Here is a 26,784-nt window from a genome sequence, read left to right as displayed (position 1 = left end):
TGATTATTTGTAACAGTTAAATTCAGACATTTCTGCTTTTCAGCGCTGATTCTATATCCATGGAGTTATTTCCAGATCTTAAAATAAAAAGTAAAAAAAATGATGGTTGGAATGAGAGAGAGGCTTAAATATTTTAATGAATAGGGAAGGAGACAAGATTTTAGAATTAACAATTTTATGGGGATTTTTCCATGCATGTAGATTGACCATGCATGGAATACATATACATTTTCATGCTGAGCTACAACTGGTCTTATAATTTCTCAAACATTGTCAACCAACAAAGAGATTTCTGTTTTTTTTCCTTATGCTCAGGCTGTGTGACTATTTCTTTGAAATTCCTCTCTGTTGTATTTCAGAACTGAAAATATTTCTTGCTATAAGTATTTTCTGTGGTATGATTTTCCCTGGTTATCCAGATTTTCTAGCCTGTAAAAGCTTAAAAAATTCTATGAGCATTAAAAAATGCCCTACTGATAAGGCCAAGACCCATCTCAAGTCAACATAAACTGTTTCAACTCCTACCCTCAAAACAACACTATAGAGCACTGCACGCCAGAACAACTAGACACAAGAACAGTTTTTCCCTGAACGCCATTACTCTGCTAAACAAATAATTCCCTCAACACTGTCAAACTATTTACTAAATCTGCACTATTAATCTTTTCATCGTTCCCATCACCCATCTCCTTCCACTTATGACTGTAACTTTGTTGCTGGTAATCCTTATGATTTATATTGATATTGATTGTTTCCTGATTGCTTATTTGTACCCTATGATTATCATTAAGTGTTGTATCATTAAGTGTTAAATTTGTACCCTATGACCATCATTAAGTGTTCTAAGTGTTGTACCTTGATGAAGGTATCTTTTCTTTTATGTACACTGAGAGCATATGCACCAAGACAAATTCCTTGTGTGTCCAATCACACTTGGCCAATAAAAAAAAATCTATTCTATTTGTTCCTCACAATGACTAACCCAATGCTTCTGGTGCCTGAAAGCAGGAATAGAGACATAAACTTTTATGTCAATCCCACCTTTTTCACTTCATAATTCCAACAAGCATCACTTTTCATACTTTCCACGCTTATTCTGAACCTTGCAGTATAATTCTTTTCACACTGCTTCAAGTATGTTCAATATTTTTCCTTACTTCTATTTCCTATTCATTCTATTAAAAGGCTAGTGTATTGTATGTTTTTATACAGTCACTATTCTCATTCATTCTTTGGTTCCTGAATGTCCCAATAACTTTTTCTATATTGTATCCTCTTGTTTCCATTCCTCTCCTCATTCACTTTTCTTCCATTTGTACTCATTCAGGGTGTTACACAGTTTTTCTTGGTTCTTTCATCATTTATTGATTTGAATTCAGTATCTCCCAGGAGTCATTCTGTCTCCTGTCTCCCAGGAGTCATTCTGAGTGGCTTGTCATGGAACAGAAGTTTAAAAAGAAAGGAACGAAAACAAAATCACAACAATCACCAGAAAATAAAAACAGAATAACAAAATAACCGATTAAATGAATAACCGAAGCCCACCTTTGTATACTCATTCAAAAACCTTTCATTTTTGTTGGAATAACCTTGAGATCTAGAGTGTTAAGATTTTTTTTTTTTTACATTTATATCCCGCCCTTCTCCGAAGATTCAGGGCGGCTTACAGTGTATAAGGCAATAGTCTCATTCTATTTGTATATTTACAAAGTCAACTTATTGCCCCCCCAACAATCTGGGTCCTCATTTTACCTACCTTATAAAGGATGGAAGGCTGAGTCAATCTTGGGCCAGGCTTGAACCTGCAGTAATTGCAGGCTGCTGTGTTCTAATAACAGGCTTCTTACAGCCTGAGCTATTACAGCCTATATACTGGTAACTCCTTTATCTGTGGATTCCTACTTTCATACATATCCATAACAATATAGATGTCATAGGTTCATTGTTTTTGACATGCATTTTAGACCTTGCTTTTATAATTAAATCTATATTTCACTTCCTTGCATATATTTATCAGTTCCATTCCAAAATCAGGTCACCTTCTTTCAGAACTATTGCAGATCTCTTTTTCCTGCTTTTACAGAGAACCAAACTTCCTTCCTTCCTTCTTTCTTTCCTTCCTTCTTTCCTTCCTCACTCACTCATTTTATTTTACTTCCCTTTATTTGCATTCTCTGATTAATTCATCCTTATACAATTTACTCTTTTTTCATGCCAAGCTGCAACCTTCCATGTGTTATGGTCATCATTAAATGAGCCTATAGATGATATCCTCTGTGGTCAATCAAAGCTTTCATGTAAAGATGTTTAGTATCACAGGAAAGGCCTAGACTAGGTTCCCCACCTTAGCCACATCTATACTGAATTTTTGCTGTTAAGCAAAATATCCAATACCATACGTCAATTAATAGAACTGTTTCTTTTTGCAGTTTTTGTTCACTTTATTTGCTGATCCTGAAAAAGACCCTCCTCAACTGAACTACACGAAGATGCTGCTCTACTTTGCCTCTTACCCTGATGCTATAGATGGTGTCTATCGAGCCCTTAGTGTCGCAACAGGGATATATATTCAAAGGAAGAGGGAGAAACACTTTTCTCTTCCTCAAATGGTAAAAAAAAATTCTTGATAATAAATATTGTATCTTGATTTGGTTGGTGACAAAAATATATTTGTTCCATAAAGCCAGCCTCTTCTGATCTATCATTATATCTGCTGCCCAGAGCTTCTAGTGAAAAGGCAGGATGCATGTGCATTATACAGAAGAAATAGTACCTAAGTCCAGTTAGCAGGGAGGCAGTTCAACAGTTCACGAACTCCCGAAAGGTCGGCAGTTCAACAGTTCAAATCCCTAGTGCCGTGTAACGTGGTGAGCTCCTGTTTCTTGTCCCAGCTTCTGCCAACCTAGCAGTTTGAAAGCATGTAAAAAATGCAAGTAGAAAAATAGGGACCACCTTTGATGGGAAAGTAACAATGTTCCATGTGCCTTTGGCATTTAGTCATGCTGGCCACATGACCATGGAGACGACTTCGGACAGTGCTGGCTCTTCAGCTTTGAAACTGAGATGAGCACTGCCCACTAGATTCGGGAACCACTAGCACATATGTGCGAGGGGAAACTTTACCGTTTCCCTTTAAGTCCAGTTAATATACCATTGGAACAGATAGTAATAAGAATGCAGTGCTTGGTAGTCAGGCTTTCTGTCCATCACTCATATTGATTAGTTACGTTCAGTTCTCTGTTGTAGGCATGTAGCCTTCATGCCTAAGATAGGGCTAGAACTCAAGTCTCCTGGTTTCTAGCCTTATGTCTTAACCACTAGGCCATCTTCAAGAAAACTTGAAAAGCTTAGTTCTGCAAAGCATGTTTCAGTAGACAGCTTGGCAATATTATAAAATTGCAGACAAAAATGCACTACCGGTTAAACTGATTGAAAAAGAGTGACATTTTTTCAGTAGTACAGCGAAGTTTCTGCAGCTTAATAGAGTTTGCAAAGGTTTCATTCACACAGAGGAACATCCAGTACTTTAACCCTTCTAAAAACAATGTTTGAAAGTTGTGCAGGATTCTAGGGGGCAGAACTTTGGTTTCGTGTCCTTGTGGATGACAGTGGAAACTGACAGTTTGGAATCCCTTTTATGTACTGAATATGAGAAGCTGTTCTGACCTAGGCTTCCCCAAAAAGCACGAAGCAGAATCCCGGTCCCGACAAAACCTCTTTTATTAAACAAACAGTGAATTCCTCTCATTCACCTTCAGCAAAGTCTTTCAAGGGAGAATTTACAGTCACAGACCTTATCTGGCTTGGAGAGCTGCTAGACTGATATCTTCAAAACTTGGCCAAGAGTCTCGGAGAGTCACAAACCAATTAGGCAAACTAACTCTGTGCATGGGCACACTGGGAACAGGCTCCAGCTGTTCATCTGCCTCACTGATGTCTGACTCTGACATCTGACTCTGATCAGGCAGCTGATAACTGGCATCCGGCCCTGGCCCCCACTCTGCCTCCTGATGCAGAACCCTCATCAGAGCCTTCCCCAGACTCCAGGACTGACTCATGTTCCTCCCCAACTTCCTCACTGTCTCAATCTACTGCCAGCTCCACTGGCCGCTGGCAGGCGACAACAGAAAAAGACAGTGAGAACTTGAGAAGGAATGAAAACTAGTTAGAGAAAACTGCAACACTCTGGCTGGCTTTACTGTATGTGTTCAAAGCTGGTGTTTTTTCTGACCTTGCAATTGGTCATTAGGAAACTATCTAGCCCCCCCCCCCCCGAAAAATCTTACATTATCTTTGGCTTGTCTTTTTTAGTATATAACATCTGAGCAGCTCATAACCACTGCTGCTCATGATGAGCAGGCAGAGGAGGAGGCTGGTGAAGAAGGGGAGGAAGAAGAGGAGGAAGAGAAGGAAGAGAAGGAAAAAGAAGAGGACGCCCTGTCCATTGGCAGTGATGGATACATCTCTCTGGCTACACTTCTCCATGTATTCCAGTATGAAACAAAGCAAGCTTTTGACAACCACAGATTTAGTAGTCAGCTGACAGAAGAGGACAATTATGAGGTTGGTTAATTAGCTCATAGCTCCATTAATTACAGTCTTATACTTCTTTTAGTAGGGACACAGTGGCTCAGTGGCTAAGACACTGAGCTTACTGATCGAAAGGTCGGCAATTCAACGGTTCAAATCCCTAGTGCTGCGTAAAGTGGTGAGCTCCCATTACTTGTCCCAGCTTCTGCCAACCTAGCAGTTAGAAAGCACGTAAAAAATGGAAGTAGAAAAATAGGGATCACCTTCGGTGGGAAGGTAACAGCGTTCCATGTGCCTTTGATGTTGAGTCATGCCGGCCACATGACCACAAAGACATCTTCGGACAGCTCTGGCTCTTCTCTTCAGCTTTGAAACAGAACACTGCCCCCTAGAGTCAGAAACGACTAGCACATATGTGCGAGGGGAACCTTTACCTTTACCTTACTTCTTTTATCCCAATGTTTGTAGCAAGCAATATCTCAATTACTGACATTTAAGGAAATGGGGTTAAGTTTGACTGGCCGTTGTACTGTTTCTGAAATAGGATCAGATTAGATCTCTCGAACCTGCAGGCAAGAAAAATATGTATATGCACATATGGAGAGGCTGTGTGATTCAGTATTAGAGCTATGCAGAATGAAGTACATGTAATAGATAAGATTGTCAGTCTCTTTATTTATTTTCACCCAGTTGGAACTCATTAGTAAAACCATTCTGTTGGGTCAACAATAATCTAACCAAACTTTAAGCAAGACATGGTAAGAGTTTTGTTGAATAAATTATGTTTCACATCTTCATGCTCTGTCTCTCCAAGGAACTCCTCCTGATCATGATATATTACATTTGCAATGATAAACCCTTTACTTGATAATGGCTTTTATTGAATGATACCTGGCATGCTTTGTTGTGTGATGCTTGCAGGAAAATGGATATCCGCTTTGCAGGACTAATATAAAGATTGTATTGTAGTGTTCTGTGCTACAAGTAAGGATTTGCAAGTCTTTAAATGTGCTCTCTTACCAGATCTTCTAAGCAACAACTAGGTCTTGTGGCAACATCAGCACTGGCCAGAAAAGTCACTCCTTTTACTACTTCAGTATTAATGATCAAGTTATGAAACTGAAAAAGAGAGATTATTATGACACTCACCTGAGGACAACTCTGCCTTCTATAGCAGTATTTGTATATGTTGCTTGTTGTTTTTTCAGTTGGTTCATTTACTAATAAAGTAATCTCTCTTCATTTATTTTTAAAGCATTTTATTAAGGTATACAAGGATCTTGGCTCTGAAGAGCTGCAGCCCATCAAAATTGAACTCCTTCTGAAGCACCCCTTCATTCAAGACTTAATTAATAACTATCAGGGGTACAAACTTCCTGTAAGTATCCTTCTTTTGAAATAGACACTATCTAGGCTTCTAGTAGCAGGAGTAGTTATTGATGGTAGCAGTAGTAGTGGTAAGAATAGTAGCAAGTAGTAGCCTCCACTATATGCCAGGGCTCCACTGTGTGTAGGAGAGGCACTGAAGGCAAGACTGGCCTAGTTGATTGAAGTGTCTGAAGCCATGTACCCAGCCCATTTCCTATGAAAAATAACAGGAAAGTTAGGAACCAAAAAAACAGAATTATTTCTGTTGTGTCATTGGTATCCATTGTTATTTCAATCACCAAGCAGCTGTTTCAGTTGCCAATCTATAAACAACTTTAATCTTTTATTTTTGTACTTTGTGTAATAAAGAGGTATCATATTAGTGATACTCTTCCTCTATGGTAAAGTTGGTTTCATTCAGTTTGGTCTTCAGATTCCTGCCTGAAGTTGAGCCAATGTTGTCTGCTTCCAGAATCATGATCTTTAAAATCTAAATTGCCCTGGGACTAATTCAGGGGTGAAATCCAGCAGGTTCTTATAGGTTCTGGAGAACCGGTAGAGGAAATTTTCAGTAGTTCAGAGAACCGGCAAAGGCCACCTCTGGCTGGTCCCAGAGTGGGGTGTGAATGGAGATTTTGCAATATCCTTCCTCCAGGAGTGGGGAGGGAATCTGGATGTTGCAGTATCCTTCCCCTGGAGTGGAGTGGGAATGGAGATTTTGCAGTATCCTTCCCCTGCCATTGCCACCAAGCCACACCCACAGAACTGGTAGTAAAAAAAATGAATTTCACCACTGGACTAATTATATTATGAATAGGCACATCATATTGGTTTCCTGAGGATCAACAGTTGGATAAACACTTTGAAGATCATTGTTTCCTACCTTCAGCTTCCTCCCCATATAAAGTTTGTTCAATCTCTCTTTTCCCTGAAGACTCATGGACTAATATCTGTAAATAACAAGCAGGATGAATGAGGTCAAAAACAGATGATCAATTATAAGATCCAGGCCTGTCAACCTTGAGATTAGAGAGCCTCTTTATGTGTTCAGAAAAGCAGAGATTGAAAAAGAACACTTTCATTCTTGTTTTTTTTGGTCCCATCAGAGCTGGAAATATATATTTAAGTTTATGGTAGTCTTCTAGATGTCACCTCTTTCAACAATGCAAGGCAATTCCCAACTTAAGAAACATCAAAACAAAGAAACATCAAACCAAATAGTCCACTAAAGTAATACTCTAAAAAGCATTAAGATCATATCCACATTACCTGTCAATGAACCAGGGGTGAAATCCAGCAGATTCTGACAGGTTCTAGAGAACTAGTAGCGGAAATTTTGAGTAGTTCAGAGAATCGGCAAATACCACCTTTGGCTGGCCCGGAGTGGGGTGGGAATGGAGATTTTGCAATATCCTTCCCCCAGGAGTGGGGAGGGAATGGGGATTTTGCAGTGTCCACCAAACCACGCCCACCAAGGCACACCACACCCACCAAGCCACGTCCACAGAACTGGTAGTAAAAAAAAATTGGATTTTATTACTGCAATGAACATATCTCAGCCTTTGTCTAGTAGTAAATCTGCCACTAAAACCAGACACTCAAGAACATTGTCCTCAGTTAAGGAAAAAAGCCTTCTTAAGAGCCTTAATGCCCCTCAGTGAGGAAAGAGGTATTGCGATCTCAGGAAGAGGTAAGCTATTTCAAAAGGAAGGGTTTGCAAGTAACAAGTCTCTGGGCCGCCACCCATCTTGTATGGAATATAGTACTTTAGTTAGCTCATATTGGACAGGAAGTTTTTATTCTGTAGGGTCTCACTGTAACCAAAATCTGGGCTATAAAGGGTTTTACAGAGAATAATGAGCACCTGGAAGCAAACTTGTGGACAAGACCAGCTTCAACAATATAAGGATTATCCAGCTATAACAGCTTCCATCTGTGACAGATGCTTTTTGCTGTAGTGTTCAAGTTATCTTCAAAGGCAGCTCCATGTAGAGCAAATTGCACTAGAGAGAAGATGAGGACATGGCTTACTGATGTCAAAGCAAACACATCCATTGGAGGAACTGACGTGGGAGAAACCTTGTTGTTACTTGCTAAGTCGTATCTGTGGACAATGTTCCTCCAGGCCTTCCTGTCCTTTACCATCCCCCAGAGTCCATTTAAACTCACGCTGACTGCTTCAGTGACTCCATCCAGCCACTCATTCTCTGCCATCCCCTTCTTCTTTTGCCCTCAATCGTTCCCAGCATTAGGCTCTTCTCCAGTGAGTCCTTCCTTCTCATTAGGTGGCCAAAGTATTTGAGTTTCATCTTCAGGATCTGGCCTTCTAAAGAGCAGTCAGGGTTGATCTCCTCTAGGACTGACTGGTTTGATCGCCTTGCAGTCCAAGGGAATTTCAGGAGTCTTCTCCAACACCAGAGTTCAAAGGCCTCAATTCTTTGATGCTCAACCTTCCTTATGGTCCAACTTTCACAGCCATACATTGCACCTGGAAAAACCATAACCTTGACTATAGACACTTGTTGGCAGGGTGATGTCTCTGCTTTTTAGTATGCTGTCTAGCTTTGCCATAGCTTTCCTCCCCAGGAGGAAGCGTCTTTTAATTTCTTGGCTGCAGTCCCCATCTGCGGTGATCTTGGAGCCCATAAAAATAAAATCTGTCACTACCTCCATTTCTTCCCCATCTATCTGCCAGGAATTGAGATGGCCGAGTGCCATGATCTTAGTTTTCTTAATGTTGAGTTTCAAGCCAGCTTTTGCACTCTCCTCCTTTACCTGCATCAGGTGGCTCTTTAGTTCCTCTTCACTTTCTGCCATTAGAGTGGTATCATCTGCATATCTGAGGTTGTTGATATTTTTCCTGGCAATCTTAATTCCAATTTGGGGAGAAACCTACATCCTTTTTTATGGCAATTAAAATAAGACATATTTTCAAGGTATGGTTTGGTAGCAGTGGAAATGTTAATGTCCAAATTTGTTGTATCTATTATTTGAACCCAAAGCTAAGAATTTGCTTTCTGTTCCCCCTCCTGCGTTTCTCATTCAACTAGGGAGGAATAAAAATTGTCATTGAATTGAATAGCCCTGTTATCCACCCCTTCCCATAAAAAATTCCTCCAAACCACATAAAACAAATGACATTGCAAATAAAAACCATATCTTTTAAGAATAAAGCAAAATAAAAAAAAATCAACAGAGCCGTATTGTTCAGAGATCTCTTATGAGATTAAGCTGAGCAAAGTGAAGGTGTGGTTTGAGAGGTGAAAGCTATGCCTCTTGCAAAGCTGACAAAATCAGAGGAGAAATATAGTATGTTGTTCCAATGAAGGTGATAGTGGTTTCTAATACAGCCTACGCATCTTGCAATTCTTTGTGGGTCAAAACACTGCTACCAATAAATATTGTGGCTTGTTTGCTGGGTACAGATGTGGCATGCATCTTGCTTTTCGCCTGCATCCAAACAGATCAGCATTTTGAGCATTAAAATCAAGAAGTCTGACTCATTCCTAGTAGAATACAATACAAACTAGAACATCGGTAGCAAAGCTTTTTGGCTTTCATATCCCCAGCCAAACAATGTAAAGAAGCAGATGATTCTGTTTTATAAAATCATGTAATCCAAACATAGTGCTATTGTCCAAGGAACTATTCTGAGGAAGAGGAGGGTTAATAATTAAATTTCTATGCCACCCCTCTCACGGATACAACAATTCTAGGTGGCTTACAATATAATAAAAAGTAAAAAAAGAATACAGAGCAATTAAAATTAGGAGAATTAGATAGAAAAAACTTAAAAATGAAGATGATGGGTGGCCTGGAGTAGGGATCATCTCCACCCCATTAGCCACTCTCAAAGTAGCAGACCCTATCACCTCTCCAGGTCAAGTGGCAAGCCAAGTTTTCAGGCTCTTCCAAAAGACCAGGAGAATGGGGCGGACCTTACCTCCAACAGGAGTATATTCTAGATCAGGGGTCTCCAACCTTGGCAACTTTAAGACTTGTGGACTTCAACTCCCAGAAATCCTCAGCCAGCAAAGCAAAGCTGGCTGAGGAACTCTGGAAGTTGAAGTCCACAAGTCTTAAAGTTGCCAAGGTTAGAGACCCCTGTTCTAGATTGTGTACCACTCTGAAACCAAGTCTCTGTATTCATGGAAGATCAGTGGTGTTGGAGATCTGAGATAATTATTTCCAGCTCAGTTTCTATATGGCTGAACCTCTGCAAAGTTAGTTCTTCTATCGTATGGGTTCTCTCTTATCATCAGGTCCCACCCAACCAGGACAATTAAGATTGCAATGCTTGTCTTCAACTGGCATTTGCTGCTATTACCTTCCCATCCATTCCCAATTAGAGTTACAGCAGAAAAGATGAAATAACAAAAAAATGTCTTTCCCTTTCTAGTACTTGAGATATATGGGGGTACCTTAATCTAAACTTAAAGTCTGCAGAACTATAGGTCTTCTGAATAGGTTACCAACTTGTAACCTTCCACCTGTAAAACTTGTGAAACTGTTAGATTTCTACCTGTATCCCAGAAGTTTTCATGCTAGGATTTTGGGTATGTTTTGATTTTTTTTCTTTGTCTTTCATACAACAGCTGTTCTTTCTGGAGAAATTTAAAGACTGTCCCTTCCCCCAAGCTCCTTCTTCACTGTTTAACTTCATAGGGAGACAGCAGAGTTCAGGATTTAGTGAACTGGTTCTCACTGGCTTACCTTATTAGTGATGAATGAAATTAGCCTACAGGACAATTGTGCCTACGCTGTGATCTAACAGGGATCTCTAAAGCTTTGCACTGCTAGGGCCTGTTAAAATTTGAGATGCTGTGTATCTTTTTCTTGGTGGAGGGGATTCTTGCTTGAGCTCTTTTCCTGATTCTTAAGATGTAGGTCTTATAAGGAAATGTTAACTGAAACAGTTTGCAGTTTCTCTTGCAAATAAGCAAGTGAAACAAGCAGAATGAAATTGATGTGTGTACGTATGTATTTTTTTCTCCTTTTTTTTGGTGTGTCTATTGGGAAAAGGACCCAAAGTTGAGCAAAGGCTCTCCTAGTCACAGCTGCTATCTGCTCCCAAATGTCTAGGAGGATCCCCCAACTGTGCACAAGGTCTGCTTAGGGCAGTGCACCCATCCAGGATCAAAAATAGAAGGTCCTTGGAATCTGTAATGGTATGTAGGAAAGCCAGAATGGGGGAGAATGGAACAAGGAAATGCTGCCTAAGAGACAGCATGGTCCCCAACTTGATAGTGGGCAGGGCAACAGTCTCAGAAGGGTCCCTTCCTTGTTTCTTGGGCTGTGAAGAAGATGTTTTAAAAAGCAAAATAATATTGTACTTCGAGACTTGCAAAATTGATGTCAGCATTACTGGATAAACCAGACAGGAAACACGACCAGATAAGCTAATTCCACTTTATTGTAAAGCTACATTAACAGAGTCTTGCAAATATGAAAGTTAGGTTCTTATGCTGTTTCATTTAGAGCCTCTTGCTCTGCCCACTATCCAGCTGAGGGCTATGATGCATTTTATTTGACTGTTTCCTAGGCAGCATTTCTTCAGCCTATCCCCCAAGGTCTTTCCCACATATCATTATAAGAGCCGTTGTGGCACAGTGGTTAAAATGCAGTATTGCAGGCTAACTCTCTCACTGCCAGTAGTTCAGTCCTGACTGGCTCAACGTTGACTCAGCCTTCTATCCTTCCAATCAAGTCAGTAAAATGAGGACCCAGATTGTAGCTGACTGAAAAAAAGATTTATGTGTGTGTTGGGGAGAATTGTTTGTGATTACAAATGCCATTCATTCATAGGAATAAATTTGTATCGGGATCCCAGTGTCGTATAGGACTTTTCTAAAATAACTTACTTATAGCTTAGGTATCTATTATTCCCCTTCCTTTGGCAGGTGTTAAATTAGAGAGCTGGTGCCTCTGCTTTAACTGAACAGTGGCAAGTAGGAATACAGAGAAGAAACAGTCTAATAAAACACCAGGGTACAATTTGCAAAGCTCTGTTAAATAAAGCTAAGTGCCCTGTGGAGGAATTTGAGATACACAAGAGGGCCTTCATTGGCTAATCCTTTTGGCGCAGGCATTTCTTGTATGTACAAAAGGAAATAAGCACTAACTGCTCACCAGTCTTCTATGGGACCAATACACTGTAGCACGTACAATGATGATGACAGGTATCAGGATGATCTTGTTCAAATAATTCAGTTATGCATAAGTCAGGGGCGTCACAGAAGCGTCACGTGACGTATCAGGATTTTGACAGCCCTAATATAAGTGATATGCCTTGCATGGTGATGTCATGATACATGCATTGTACTCTGTCCCCAGCCCCGGTGGGACAGTAGAAGGTAAGTAGAAGTAAGTTTATTGAAACATAGCCCTCTTAATTCTTAACAAGACCCGTTTTATTTTGCTTCAGGTGAGGCTGAATTCTAATAAGATTATCGGTAGGCAATGTGAAATCACCTGGCTGACAAGATTGTTAGGACACAACTGTATTGAAAACCTAATGAGAAATGATATTCCTTTGTATTGTTTCCAGCATATTTTGCTTACTTTGTATTGTGTATGCCAAGACACACTCACTTACACCATCACACACACACACACATTCCGTATTCCATTAGAATCCCTCTTTTCTTTTCCTCTCTCTCAATCTTTCCTCTGCAGATGCTTACCTTTTTCTTCCACTGAGAGTCTGATTTTGTACTTGGGGTAACCCAAACTGAGAGGAAGGCTTTTTGCTTTTATTTATTTGTTTGTTTGTTTGTTTACCTGTTTGCTTTTTTTACAGACTCTTTACTGGACAGATGGAACATTACCCTGGGTCAGGGACAAAGGTCTGGCATGTTATGGGAGATGGAAAACATTGATGCTAGTGTTCAAAGGGTACAAAAGATAACATTTCCCCCCACAAATAACAGTTTTTAAAATATGAACCAACAAAGGTAGAGTTATTAGTTGGTTGTTGCAGATTTAAGCTGGATTTGTTTGTTTTCAATGCTGTGCTTGTTTAGAGGAAAATTACCTTGAATGCAGCAATCTTCTACGTTCTATTTCTATCTGCATTATCCAAAACTAACTTTGCCTTTGTTGGTGTAGAATATAGATAAACATATTTTAAAAATATTTTCTTGTTTTAATGTGATTTATATTTCAGTTAATTTAAACTGTTGCAAGTTTTTTGCAGCCATGCAAGTTATTTTCCTGAAATACTTTCCTATATTTTTATAAAGCAACTTCATAATAAAATAAATCCCGGTATAACTGAGCATAGCAAGCTTGATAATAAGAGAATAATTTGTGGCTTTAAAAATAAGAGAAAATGAAACCATATGTTTACATTCAGTAAAAAGACCTCCCTAACAAAATGGATGGGAAATGGTTTTATTTCCTCTTAAGTGTATCAGAGGCATCTAGACCAGTGTTTTTCAAACATGCTTGTCCATATTGGCTGAGGAATTCTGGCAGCTGAAGACCACATATCTTGAAGTTGGCAAGGTTGAAAAACACCGATCTAGAGGAAGCCATGATTTCATCAGAGGGATGAAATGTGGTGTCATGACACAATCTCCATTCTTTATGTGTTTGGATGTACTACTGTTTTTTACCACAAGCAAAGATTTTAAATTAATATGTATCCGTTAGAGGTTTAGCCAACTGTTTCTAAAGAAGTAGTACATTTAAGTGGTACGTTTATTTTTTTTAATGCTATGAGAAAATCTGCTTTGGTAACCAAATCAGTGGTTTGTTGATCAAAGCAATCAGGTATAGTTACATCTTTCTGATTCATTTTTCTCTTTATTTCCATAGGATTTTAAAATGATTCTGCAGCGAGCAGCCCAAATTCAACCATTTAATGGAGATAACATCATATTATAAAGAAGTTTAAATTAGGGCGGGGGAAGGAAGTCTGCAACTGTTTTTTCAGCACCACAGAAGTATTTCCCAAATGGCCTAGATGTTGGGTTAATTCTTACTCACTTGTAGAGCTGTGTCCTTTAATTAGAATAAGCATAATTTTGTGTGCATTCTCTTTTAAATAAACATGGATTTAATTGAACCCGATGGGTGATTCAGACAAATTTTTCAAACAATCATAACTATTTCATGATCTGAAATGGTACAACTATAGTCTTGTGAATTTAAGAGATGTAACATTAACAGAGTTGGAAGGGACTTTGGAGGTCGTCTAGTCCAGTGGTAGTCAACCTGGTCCCTACCGCCCACTAGTGGGCGTTCCAGCTTTCATGCTGGTCGGTAGGGTTTTGTCCGATACTGAAGCACTTTCCTTTTTTTTAATTTAATTGGCTTTTTAAAAAACTTTCATAGCATTATTTAAAAACATTTTCATTAGGTTTTCATAAAATTCCCCGTGACAATTTAAATTTCTGAAAATATACTATTTGTATCGCCCACGCATAAGTTTAGTTCACGTTACATAAGTGGAACTAAATGGCGCTATAGTGTAACCACAAACAAAAGAGCATCGTGCCAGAATAGCTCGCGCATCTCCCCCCATACCACCCAGCTGTAACAGACAAGCAGAGCTGGTAGCCAGCGCCCCCCCCAACCCAATCCACGATGCGTGAGAAGCATGCGCAGAGGACGATACATGGTGCGTTACTGTGGAACTGGTGGGCGGTTAGACAATTTTACTACTAACAGAAATACAAAAATGGGCGGTAGGTATAAAAAGGTTGACTACCCCTGGTCTAGTCCAACCCCCTGCTCTTGCAGGAGACCTGTACTAGGGATTCAAGCTGCCAATCTTTCTGATCAACAAGCTCAGTGTCTTAGCCACTGAACCACCTAGTCAGTTTTTTCTGCACAATGCTATGGATGCTGTTACGGAGAAGGAGATAGCAGACAGAATGTATGATCTCTTATCTCATACTTTTGATTGGTTGGCAAAAAAAAGTATCCTTCGTTTTGCTGTTCTACTGGTGTCCCCCACAGCTACACCAGGAAAACAGGGTATAAGGACTGACCAAGATAGCTTTGGGAAAAAGCTCTTTCCTGCGCACCTGCCCAGAATGGTGAAGAGAAGAGTTCCAGTTTCAGAGCTGCCATGCATATTTTTCCTGACAATGTCCTTCCTCCAGCCTGCTGGCATGGGTTCAAAACAGTACAATTTGATGGTTCCTCCATTATAGTCTGTAGACATTCTCAGTCATCCAGGTCATGGTTGTCCCAAAGGTGCTTTTTTTCAAGAGGCAACTGGACTTTCTTGTTTTTTCTTTTGAAGACGTTTCAGTTCTCATCTAAGAAGCTTCTTCAGCTCTGACTGGATGGTGGCGAATGGAAGGATTTATATTCCTTGCAGACAGCTGGTCATCATGGAATATAAATCCTTCCATTCCCCACCATCCAGTCAGAGCTGAAGAAGCTTCTTGGATGAGAAGTGAAACGTCTTCAAAAGAAAAAACAAGAAAATCCAGTTTCCTCCTGAAAAAGCACCTTTGGGTTCTCCATTATAGATTGTCCCTCCTTTTGATTCTTGAGATTGTCTAAAAGGACGAGGCCCATTTCATGCGCTAAGCAAACCTAGATGGGATTTTTCAGTGGGGAACATTAGGATTTAAATATTTTTGCAAATAAATACTCATCACATTTACAATGTACATTGTAGGAGAGGACATTAATGACAAACGATACGAACATTTAACACGAGCAATGCCATTATTTTTCTAGTATCAAGCTTGCTAAATCGGAAGAAAATCCCCTGCAGTCTAGAAATACTATAGCCTAATTACAGACACCATGTATGATTGATATATGATTAGACTTAATGAAGCCATTTTATGGGTGGTATGACTTTGCTTTTATACTGCTTTGTAAGTGGGGTAAAATGGAGCTTTCATATAATTCTATTTTTTTTAATTATTTCATTTTTTTTTGCAACTTTCTAATTCAGATTATTATTTCCTAACTTTTATTTTATTCCATATCTTCATTGTCAAATACATTCCATAGGACAGACTGATAGTTCTATGCCAAAAGGAATTTCTTCTTATGCAGAGCCAATTTGATCTAGTAGTTAATGCAACAGGCTAGAAACAAGGAGATTGTGAGTTTTTCTGTTGCCATTGGCTTGAAAGCTAGCTGAGTGACTTTGTACTAGCCGCTCTCTCAGCCCAATTTACCTCACAGGATTGTTGCTGTGGAGCAAATAGGAGGAGGAAGATGTATTAATATGTTTGCTGCCTCGAGTTATTTATAAAAATAATAAAGGTAGGATTTTAAAAAATCTAAAATTTAAAATAAATAATATATTGATCTTCCTGTAAAAGCAAATTGTATGGCATGAACTATATAGAATAATAAAAGAAAATAAAAAAGGTTACCCAACAATATTTTTTTATTTATTTATTTATTTATCAAATTTATATACCGCCCTATCTCCCGAAGAAGAATATCCTGGAACAATAAAAGTTTGTTTGTGATTTAAGTTAGGGGATTTCAGATTCCAAATGTTTTTGAATGAGCATGTCTAGACATCCCAGCCAATATAAGCTAATATATGTGATGATCATAATTGCATATTAACATCTGAAAAGCCATAAACTCCCTATATAGGGGTGTCAAACTCACATTGTCACAACGTTGTCACGTGACATATCACAATTCCCCCCCCCCTTTGCTAAACCGGGCATGGGCTTGGCCAGAGAGTGATGCATCTGGCCCGTAGGCTGCAAGTTTGACAGTCCTGACCTATAGGGTCATATAACTAGCAGGTTGTACAAGTCTAGGACAGTGTTTGTCAACCTTAGCAAATTAAGATGTATGGACTCAACTCTCAAAATTCCAAAACCAACATTCTGGCTGGGGAATTCTGGGAGTTGACAATCACATGTCTGTAAAGTTTAAGAAGCACTGTTTAGGTATTGATACTGAAAGTTAATCTCTTGGATGAAGTGACATTTCCTTGTGTTTGCATATTGCTGTGTTACGTGTGATATGTACAGTGGAATTTTATATATTCATTTTCAGTAAGCATATGTATCATTTTACACATTTCAGAATAACCACTTCACCTTAAACTAAGAGCTACTTCTAGACAGCCACAACTATTACAACCCTTCATCAGTGTTGAAACCTCAACATCCTTCTTCATCTATCTTATTACCATCAAGATGTGAAAAGTATGAGCTGATCTAGCAACTGCATCTACCAACTCTTTTCTCCTCTTATTAAAGGCAAATCAATTACAATTTCATGTGGGACCACCCAGGACTTTAAAATCAGATTACTTATTTATTCTGAGGGGGCAGATATAGTGATAGTTACCACAGCTCAGAAGCACTGAAGTACAAATAAAAATATTAAAATAAGTACAAATAAAAATATAAAAATAGAGAATGGCATAGGGGGTTTATCATCTAGATTATATTCTGCTTCCCTCCATCTTCATTCTCCCAATGTCACAACCCATATGGTTTTACAAAGCTTATTTTCTTGCTGCAGCAACTCCAATAAAGGCATTTTCAAACCAAATAAGTTTTATTTTGGAGCACACAATATCACACAATGCCAGGTAAAATGGCTTTCTTATAGGGGCATTGTGTACAGAGTTAAAATTACCTATGTGCCATGCTTTAGGCCAAAGGTGGGTTTAGCAGGTTCTGACCAGTTCTGGAGAACCGGTAGCAGAAATTTTGAGTAGTTTGGAGAACCGGTAGTAAAAATTCTGACTGGCCCCGCCCCATCTATTCTCTGCCTCCCAAGTCTCAGCTGATTGGGATGAAATGGGGATTTGGAAATAACCTTCCCCTGGAGTGGGATGGGAATGGAGATTTTACAGTATCCTTCCCCTGCCACGCCCACCAAGCCACGCCCACAGAACCGGTAGTAAAAAAATTTAAAACCCACCACTGCTTAGGCCCCTCCCTGTGTTACTGATCATTTTTCTAGCCCTTGTTTAAATCTACTATTACAGTTCAATTATCTAATGATTGTCTGCATAAACTGAACAGGTTCATTGCACAAAAACAGACAATATGCAGCCAAAGATCTACCTACAGTACATGTATCAGCCAAGTTTTGCAGCTGTTGAATTTCATCAAGATTTTATCCTCAGAAAATGGTCTTTGAAGAGGGTAGGGTTTTTTCTTAATTTCTTGTAATAAGAAAAAAGAATATGGGGCTTATAATACATACATTAAATCTTTGGGAGGCTTAACACACCTACTTTTGTGTGTGTGGGGAGAAAGCAAAATTCCTGCTCATTCACGATGTCAATGGGACGTAGGGTATACCATAAAATCCTTAAGGGCTGACAAAAATTAAGAAATAAATATGTAGTTCCTAGAGGGGAAAAAATTTCTGGTATCTGAATGAAAATCCTGTTTTATTTCAGGACCTTTTGTAAAAACAGTAAGCATTCAGCCCAGAGACTAGAAACTAATCCGAGTTTTCTTGTGCCTCCAATTACTTCTGATGTCATCTTCCTGTCTGAATCCTACTTTAAAGGTTGATCCTGAGTTAGGAACAGCAACATGGACTTTGTGCTTCCCCATCAACTGTTATCATCTGAAAATTAAATCTAGAAGGTATGCTGGTTACCAAACTACAAATTTTCTCTCCGAAATGAATATCAAACTGGATTATATTAATATCTGGATAGCAACGTAGTGTTTGTAGCCAGGCCCAAATGCAATGGCGTAATAAAAATGGCAAGGTTAAAGCTGCTTTCTCTGCAGAACAAGCAGTTCCAATTTTTTGATATAATAAATGCATGCTAATGCCATTCTTTTTTGGATCTCTAACTTTTGAGGCGCCTCATATGGGGTAAATTTCACTGTTTGAGAAGTTAAAACAAGACTGTGATGAAGGGAAGTATATCTACCCTGGCTTGCTCCAAGTAACATCATGAAGGAACCACCATTTCAGGAGCAGGGAGGAGTGTGTTGTTTTTTTTTTAAAGTTATGACCTCACAATTAAATGCATCTTTTTTAAATGTGTGGCATGATATACACATTGAAAGGATTAGGGTTTTGATTGCATCTGCTGCCTCAATTTGTTGATCAACCTTTTTCCTTGAAGACACTCCTGTGGACATGACTTCTCTGAATGAGTGATGCCAAAGGAGCATGGATTGGGAATGTACAGCTGAAGGGAAAAGGAGAAAAAAAAATGAAGCCTAAAGACAAAAATAATCTTGTTATGTATTCATGTTTGTACCTTTAAATAATTGAGCGGGAAATCAGCACGTTGCTGATTGGACGAAGCCTCCAGCAGAACTGTATAAAAGGAGAGGTTTTTCCCCCAGCCTGTTGCTGGGTTCACCCTATATTAAAGAGCTGTTGTCACTACCCTGGTCTCCAGCCTCGTTACTTCCAGAACTTAACATTGGCGACGAAGGTGGGATCTCGAGGCTAAGGAGAACCAGAACCGAGCTGAAGCACGCACGATAGAACCGAACCCAGCAATTCAGGGCAGAAAACGCGGAGATGGCCAGTTACACTCCGCCCGCACCGTTTGACCCAGCCAGAGAGAAATGGGGAACGATATGACCCGTTTGAAAGCTTTCTAAAGCCAACGAACTGCAGGAGTTCCAGATAACCGCAAAAGGGCTTATTTCTTAAGCCACTGTGGTCGGAGGTCATCGATATTGCGGAAGCCCTGGCAGAGCCAACGCCGATACAATCGGTATCGTGGCCAACTCTGCAAACCCTATTAAAGAACCGCCGCACCCACACCGTCCAAATACGTGCGGCGGTTTGAATTCGAGCGAAGGCAGATGGAGGCGAGTCCATTGGTGACTACATGGCGCCCTAAGGAAGGCGTCAAGGACTGCGGATACCGAGACCTGGGCGAGGTGCTGCTCGAGCAACTCATCCGAGGGGTCAAAGACATCCGTTTGCGGCGCCGGCTGCTAGCGAAGAGCAACCTAACACTGGCCAACGCTCTGGATGAAGCCAGAGCACATGAAATGTCCACCCAAGCGGCGGAGACATTGCAAAAGCCTCCCCCACCAAAGGCGAGCACAAAGCCGGCTCCAGTGCACCAGGAGGAGATTCAGACCGAATCCGACGGTGGCGGTGAGGGTGAGGAAGGGGTCTGCCGAACCAGCGCGACAAAGAGGACCGAGACGAATGCGGAAGCTGCGGAGGTCAACACCAGCGCCAACGCTGCAAGTTTAAGGACGCAACATGTCGGCGGTGTGGAAAGAAGGGGCACCTAGCTCAAGTCTGTCGAGCTCCCCAACCTTCCCGCCGAAAATTTAAATCGGCCAATCAGAGCGCGGGATCGGAAAGGCGACCCGCGATTGGCTCAAATAAGAAAGGCGCGAATTCGAACCAAACGACTGTAGTTATAGGCCGCGCCTCAACCCGAGTGGAGAAGAAGATCTTCACCAAACCTAAAATAGAGGGAGTAAGGTCCCGACGCGAAGTGCACCCGGGGACAGCCACCACCATCATGTCCTGGGACACTTTGGTGAAGTCACTGCCTTCAGTCGCGAAGCGCCACCTGCAATCCCAACGGTTACGGGTCCACGATTACCAGGGAAATCGAATCCCTGTTCGAGGGACCACCTCCGTCCGCGTCGAGTACGGACCTCACAAGAAGACCCTGCCCATCACAATCGTCGAGGGACTCTGCCTGGTTGCTAGGACTAGACTGGTTTCGCGCACTGGGCATGGGAGTGACCGGCATCTACAGAAGTGACTGCAACCTGAAAGACATACTCTTGAACGAGTTCGAAGATGTCTTCAAGGACTGCCTGGGCAAGTACAAGGGGACCCCTATTTCCTTCAATTTAGACCCCCAGGTAGCTCCCATTAGGCTAAAGGCGAGGAGAGTCCCTTTTGCCCTTAAGCCAAAAATTGACAAGGAGCTAGATAAGCTCATAAATCAGGGAATTTTGGTACCAGTCGATCACGCAAAGTGGGAGACGCCAATCGTCACACCCATAAAACCAGATGGGTCAATTAGAATTTGCGCTGACTACAAGGCGACGCTAAACAAAGCCTTACAGAAAAGCGCTTACCCGGTTCCCGTGGTGCAACACTTACTGCACTCTTTGGGGCAAGGGCAGGTCTTTGCAAAGTTAGACTTGGCCCAAGCCTACCAACAATTGCCCGTAGACGCCAACACAGCCGAAGCCCAAACGATTGTAACTCACAGGGGTACCTTCAGATGCACCCGACTGCAATTTGGGGTGAGTGTGGCACCGGGGTTGTTCCAAAACTTAATGGAACGACTCCTGCAAGGGCTCCCAGGGGTAGTTCCCTACTTCGATGATGTCTTAATATCAGCGGAAAACGTAGAGGAACTGGGGGAGCGATTAAGAAAGGTTCTGGGCATTTTCCGGGCAGCCGGACTAAAGGTAAAAGCAAACAAATGCCACATAGGGGTCGAGTACGTCGAATTCTTGGGCTACCGTATAGACAAGAAGGGAATTCACCCCACTGAGAGCAAAGTCAAGGCAATCAGAAAGGCTCCAGCGCCCAAAAACAAAGCAGAGCTGCAGGCATTCCTGGGGTTAGTGAATTTTTACGCGGTTTTTTTAAAAAACAAAGCGACCGTTGCTGAACCGCTGCACAAACTTCTAGGAAAAAATACTGTTTGGTCTTGGGGAAAGTCGGAAAGTAGGGCTTTTGAAACAGTGAAAAACCTGCTTTCAAGCGATAGCCTGCTCATCCAATATCATAACTCATTGCCCCTAGTGCTGGTTTGCGATGCCTCCCCTTACGGGGTGGGGGCTGTGCTCAGCCACAGACTTCCAAACGGCACAGAAGCCCCTATAGCCTTCTACTCTAGAACAATGTCCCCCCCAGAAAGGAACTATAGTCAGTTAGATAAAGAAGCGCTAGCAATTGTGTCAGGGGTGAAGAAATTCCACGAATATGTATTTGGGCGGGATTTTGAAATTGTGACTGACCACAGACCGCTGTTAGGAATACTGGCAGGAGACCGCCCAACGCCTGTGGCACTTTCGCCACGATTGACTTGATGGACTATTTTCTTAGCCGCTTATTCGTACAAGCTGCAGCATCGGCCAGGAAAAGAAGTGGGGCATGCGGACGCTTTAAGCAGATGCCCACTACCAGAGGCGATCGAAGACCCCACCCCGGGGACGCCTGTCCTGCTGATTGACTCTTTGGACTCAGGCCCAGTCACCTCTAAGGAGGTGGCTCGGGCATCATACCGGGACATTGTGATAAGGACTGTACTCGGATGGGTACAAAGAGGGTGGCCCGCTGCGCCGGGCGAAAGGTTTAAGGAATTTGTTAAAAAGCGTGATGAGCTCTCGGCTCAAGGGGGGTGCCTATTATGGGGTGATCGTGTGGTGATTCCGGATAAATTAAGGGAAAAGGTATTGGACCTCCTCCACGAGGGTCACCCAGGGATCGTAAGGATGAAGGGGCTAGCAAGAAGCTATGTGTGGTGGCCACTCATGGATTCAGAAATTGCTGAGAGGGTAGGGAAATGCCAGGCTTGCCAAGAGTCCAGACCTCTACCACCAACGGCCCCAGTCAGGGAATGGGAAAAACCCCAAGGGCCTTGGTCAAGAATCCACATTGATTTTGCTGGGCCCTTCCACGGCCAAACCTTCCTAGTGGTTGTCGACGCATTCTCTAAATGGTTAGAAATCGTACTTATGAAATCCACTACGGCCGAGGCAGTAATCGCAGCCCTGCGCCACCTATTCGCAACCCACGGGTTGCCTGACACTCTAGTGTCCGACAATGGCCCGCAATTCACGGCAGCCCAGTTTGAGGAATACTTGGCAGAGGAGGGCATCCGCCATGCCCTCTCCGCGCCTTTCCACCCTGCGTCGAATGGCCTTGCAGAGCGTTCCGTCCGGAGCGCTAAGGAGGCATTGTCCAGACTCAAGCCAGGAGACTGGCAAGCAAAGGTAGATTTCTTTCTGGCCATTCAGCACAGAACCCCAAGCACTGCTACAGGCAGAAGCCCAGCCGAACTCTTGATGGGTCGGAAGCTCCGGTGCCCACTTGACCGTTTGAATCCCCATTACACACCAGAGGGTTACCAGGGGGAAATAGAAAAAACGAGAGGAATGGGTATAGGCGACAGAGTGTGGGCCCGCAACTATGGGGACGGCCCAAGCTGGCTCGCAGGGCAAATCATAAAAGCGACCGGTCCAAAGTCATACTTGGTCGAGTTACAAGACAACCGAGTATGGAGGCGCCACATAGATCAGATAAGGAAACGAATAACAGAGCAACCCGAACCAAACGAGACAGATAGTGACCAATCCTTATTTGAACCCACAGCTGACCATAACCCGGAGGCGCAAGACTTAGCTGAGGTCCCGGAGGTCCAGCGACGCCATCAGGTTCGAGGAATCGGCAGGGAAAATCACAAAAGTAATCCAAGGCCGGATGGCCAAGAAAAAGAGTCTGCAAATAATCCAGGGCCCGTTGGCCTAGAGAAAGAGCTGGGAGGAGAAAACAGCCCCTCCGACCAGCTCAAAACACCACCCAGAACTGAACCGCGCAGGTCTGAAAGAACTAGGAGACGCCCAGGTTATTTGCGTGACTACGTCGAATAAGGACATGTAAATAAAATGTAAATAGAGGCAAAGTGTTTTCTGGGAGGGGAGGAGTGTTATGTATTCATGTTTGTACCTTTAAATAATTGAGCGGGAAATCAGCACGTTGCTGATTGGACGAAGCCTCCAGCAGAACTGTATAAAAGGAGAGGTTTTTCCCCCAGCCTGTTGCTGGGTTCACCCTATATTAAAGAGCTGTTGTCACTACCCTGGTCTCCAGCCTCGTTACTTCAGAGACCGTGAAATCGACCTTGTTGATTTAAAATAATCAGCTACATTGATGTATTTGGACTGGCAGTTAGGACTTAAAGAAAACTTTTCTGATCAGATCATGAAAAAAAAAAACTACAAAAATCTGGTTCAGATGAAAAATGTGGGCCCCATACACTGATTTGCTTTAGTTAACATTTCCAGCCCTGTGGTTCTTCAGATTAAGTAATTGTAAGCAGTATTACAAACCACAGGTAAATGTGTGTCACAAGCCCACATGTGCTGCATAAGCAGTCTCAAATCTGTACCAAGAGAATGAGAGATTGGGTAAATAAATCCTGCAGAGTTTTTTTTATGTCCTTATTAAATATGTTACATTACTTTATTTATGAGGACAAAGCTACATGTTGCACATAATTTTTCTATCTTTATTATGAAGTTCCTAAAGCTATCATTGAGCTTTATAAAGCTTGTGAAGCTTCTAAAACAATTGTTAAGCTTTGAAGCTAAAGCTCTGAAGGACTATGAGAAGGACATTGTCATGTCCCACCCCCCACTCCGACGAACGAGTCAAGGAAATCCATGGCAAACTTGGCAACGAAGCCTTTGCAGCTTGCCAAGTCCCTTTGAGGTTTATCAGGGCAGGCAGGAGTCCAAGTTGTGACTTCAGCGATAGGGTCCGGTATCAGCAAACTTGATAAGACTTTGATTGACTCAAGGTTGGAATGCCAAAAGCAGGGCCTTTATATAGGCTGTGGGGTGTGGCTCCATGACTCAGCATTTATCCAGGCCTGCCCCACCCTTCCTTCTGCTGGCATCGCCTCTCAGATCTCCAGAAGCGAGGGTCCTCCCACTTTGAATTGTTTTCAGCTGGATCTGCTGTCAGTAATTCCAGCACCTGGCTGGCTTCCTCTGACGGCTGAGCCAAAGGAACACGCCGTATGAGTGAGGTTTATCGGGCTTGTTCGTTCACTCCTGGCATCCACTCTGGGCATGGGGCCAGGGCCAGGGGCTGGAGGCATGATAGGCTGTTCATCTTCATTATCAGACTCGGAGTCTGATAAAAGACCCAGTTGGAGACGGGAGGGGCCCGGCTGAGGAGAGGAGGGAGGACGAGTCACAACAGACATCTTACTACCCTGCCCTATCTATGATTGCTTTCTTCCTGGGAAAAAGAGGACCACATACTTATTTCTGGCCAAGCAAGCATATATAGATAAACCTCAACTTAGCCTCAACCTCAACTCACTGTTCAATTAGCAACAGTTCAAAGTTACAACGGCACTGAAAAAGGTGGCTTACGGCTGGCCCTTACACTTACGACCATTGCATCATTCCTATCATCATGTGATCATAATTTGGGCACCTGACAACTGGCATGTTTTTAAGATGGTGGCAGAGTCCCAGAATCATGTGATTACTATATGGAATCTTCTAGCTGGCTTCTGACAAGCAAAGTCAATGGGGAAAGCTGGATTTGCTCCATTGACCGGGTGAGTTTCTTAACAACGGTAATGATTTACTTAACAACCATGGCAAAAAAAAAAAAGTCTGTAAAATTGACATGACTCGCTTAACAACCACTTTACTTAACCACAGAAATTCTTATGCCAATTATGGTCATAGGTCAAGGACTACCTGTGAAATGTTGGAAAGAAGTGATCATTTATTTTATTTATTTATTTATTTGTCAAGTATGTATTAGATAATATATATAAGCATGAATTGAATACATAAAATGAATACAATTAAAGGGAACATTAGGACAGGGACGGTAGGCACGCTGGTGCTCTTATGCACACCCCTTAGAGACCTCTTAGGAATGGGGTGAGGTCAACAGTAGCCAGTCTATGATTAAAAGTTTGGGGGTTTGGGGATGAAACCATAGAATCAGGTAGTGCATTCCAGACATTGACCACTCTGTTGACTCTTCTTGTGAAATATTTTTGGACACGTTCAATTGTATTAATGCCTGATATGCAGTGCGGGTTCCAGACAGACAACCTGTATTCGAGAATTGGTCTAGCAAATATTTTGTATGCTCTGGTTAGTAGTGTAATATTACCGGAGAAGAAGCTATGCAAGATTAGGTTTACAACCCTTAATGCCTTTTTGGCAATGTTGTTACAGTGGGCTTTCACACTTAGATCATTTGATATGAGTACTCCAAGGTCCTTGAGAGAGTGAGGGTCATCTACAAGGTCATGTCCACTCAGTTTGTATTTTGTGTTCTGATTCCTTTTGCCAGTGTGTAAGACAAAGCATTTGTTGGTTGAGATTTGGAGTTGCCAATTTTTTGACCATTCCGACACAAAGTAAAGGTCTTTTTGAAGGGTAGCAGGATTGTTGGTGGTGTTAAATAGTTTACAACATCGGCGAAGAGAACACAGTTACTTATAATATGATCACAAAGGTCATTTATGTATAGCATGAAGAGTAATGGTCCTAGAACACTGCTTTGGGGGACACCGCTATTAACAGGTGCAGGATTTGATAGGGTGCTCCCTATTTTGACCACTTGTCTATTTGACAGGAATGCAGTTATCCAATTATGGAGGGGTCCGGAAATGCCATAGGATTTTAGTTTTAGAAGTAGTAGTCGTTTATTTATTTATTAAATTTATATGTCTCTTGTTCCATTGTCAAGTGATTCTGGATGGCTTATAGCACAGTAAAACAACAATACAAAACAGTGACATTGTTGACACATTAAAAACAGTAAGCCTTCAAATTTAAAACATTATAAACATTAACCAAAAAAAACCCTAGGTAAAAAGGATTTTAAAAATTTCAGTGAGAAACTGTTTTCTTTCTGAAACCCTGCCCATTATTTGATTGCCCTGAAGACCTGTCGTTTATTTGACTGACAGGAAAGATTACGAAACAGCCTGTGAAGGAGAAAAAAGCAATCATTGTTGTCTTTTAAGCCTTCCTCACAAAGTTCTGGTCTACAGATGATAAGCCAAGCTGGTTTAGCTTCTCCAGTTCCACTTCTTGGATGAGAAGCAAAACGTTTTCAAGGAAAAAGCCAAGACAGTCCTGTTACCTTTTGGAAAAGCATCTTTGATGCAACCGTGATCTGGTTGATTGAGAAGCTCCATAGACAACTTCCTAGATCCAGTAAAGAAGATCATGTGGGTATGGTGTC

At 41.6% G+C, this 26,784-nt stretch overlaps 1 protein-coding gene and 1 pseudogene across 1 annotated transcript in view; both read left to right on the top strand.

Annotated features, from left to right (window-relative positions):
- Positions 1–13,945, top strand: part of LOC131191721 (zinc finger protein 862-like) — a 36,799-nt pseudogene extending 22,854 nt beyond the window's left edge.
- A 4,296-nt stretch (positions 13,946–18,241) lies between these two features.
- Positions 18,242–26,784, top strand: part of IL7R (interleukin 7 receptor) — a 29,093-nt gene continuing 20,550 nt past the window's right edge. Inside the window, exon 1 of the mRNA XM_058173306.1 lies at positions 18,242–18,455. The gene's annotated coding sequence lies outside the window, so the exon portion shown is untranslated. The remainder of the gene's footprint in view (positions 18,456–26,784) is intronic.

The sequence above is a fragment of the Ahaetulla prasina genome, chromosome 2 (genome assembly GCF_028640845.1).
Source record: "Ahaetulla prasina isolate Xishuangbanna chromosome 2, ASM2864084v1, whole genome shotgun sequence".
NCBI lineage: Eukaryota > Metazoa > Chordata > Lepidosauria > Squamata > Colubridae > Ahaetulla > Ahaetulla prasina.
Note: the sequence above shows the minus strand (reverse complement) of the source record. Positions and strands in the feature narration are given on the sequence as shown.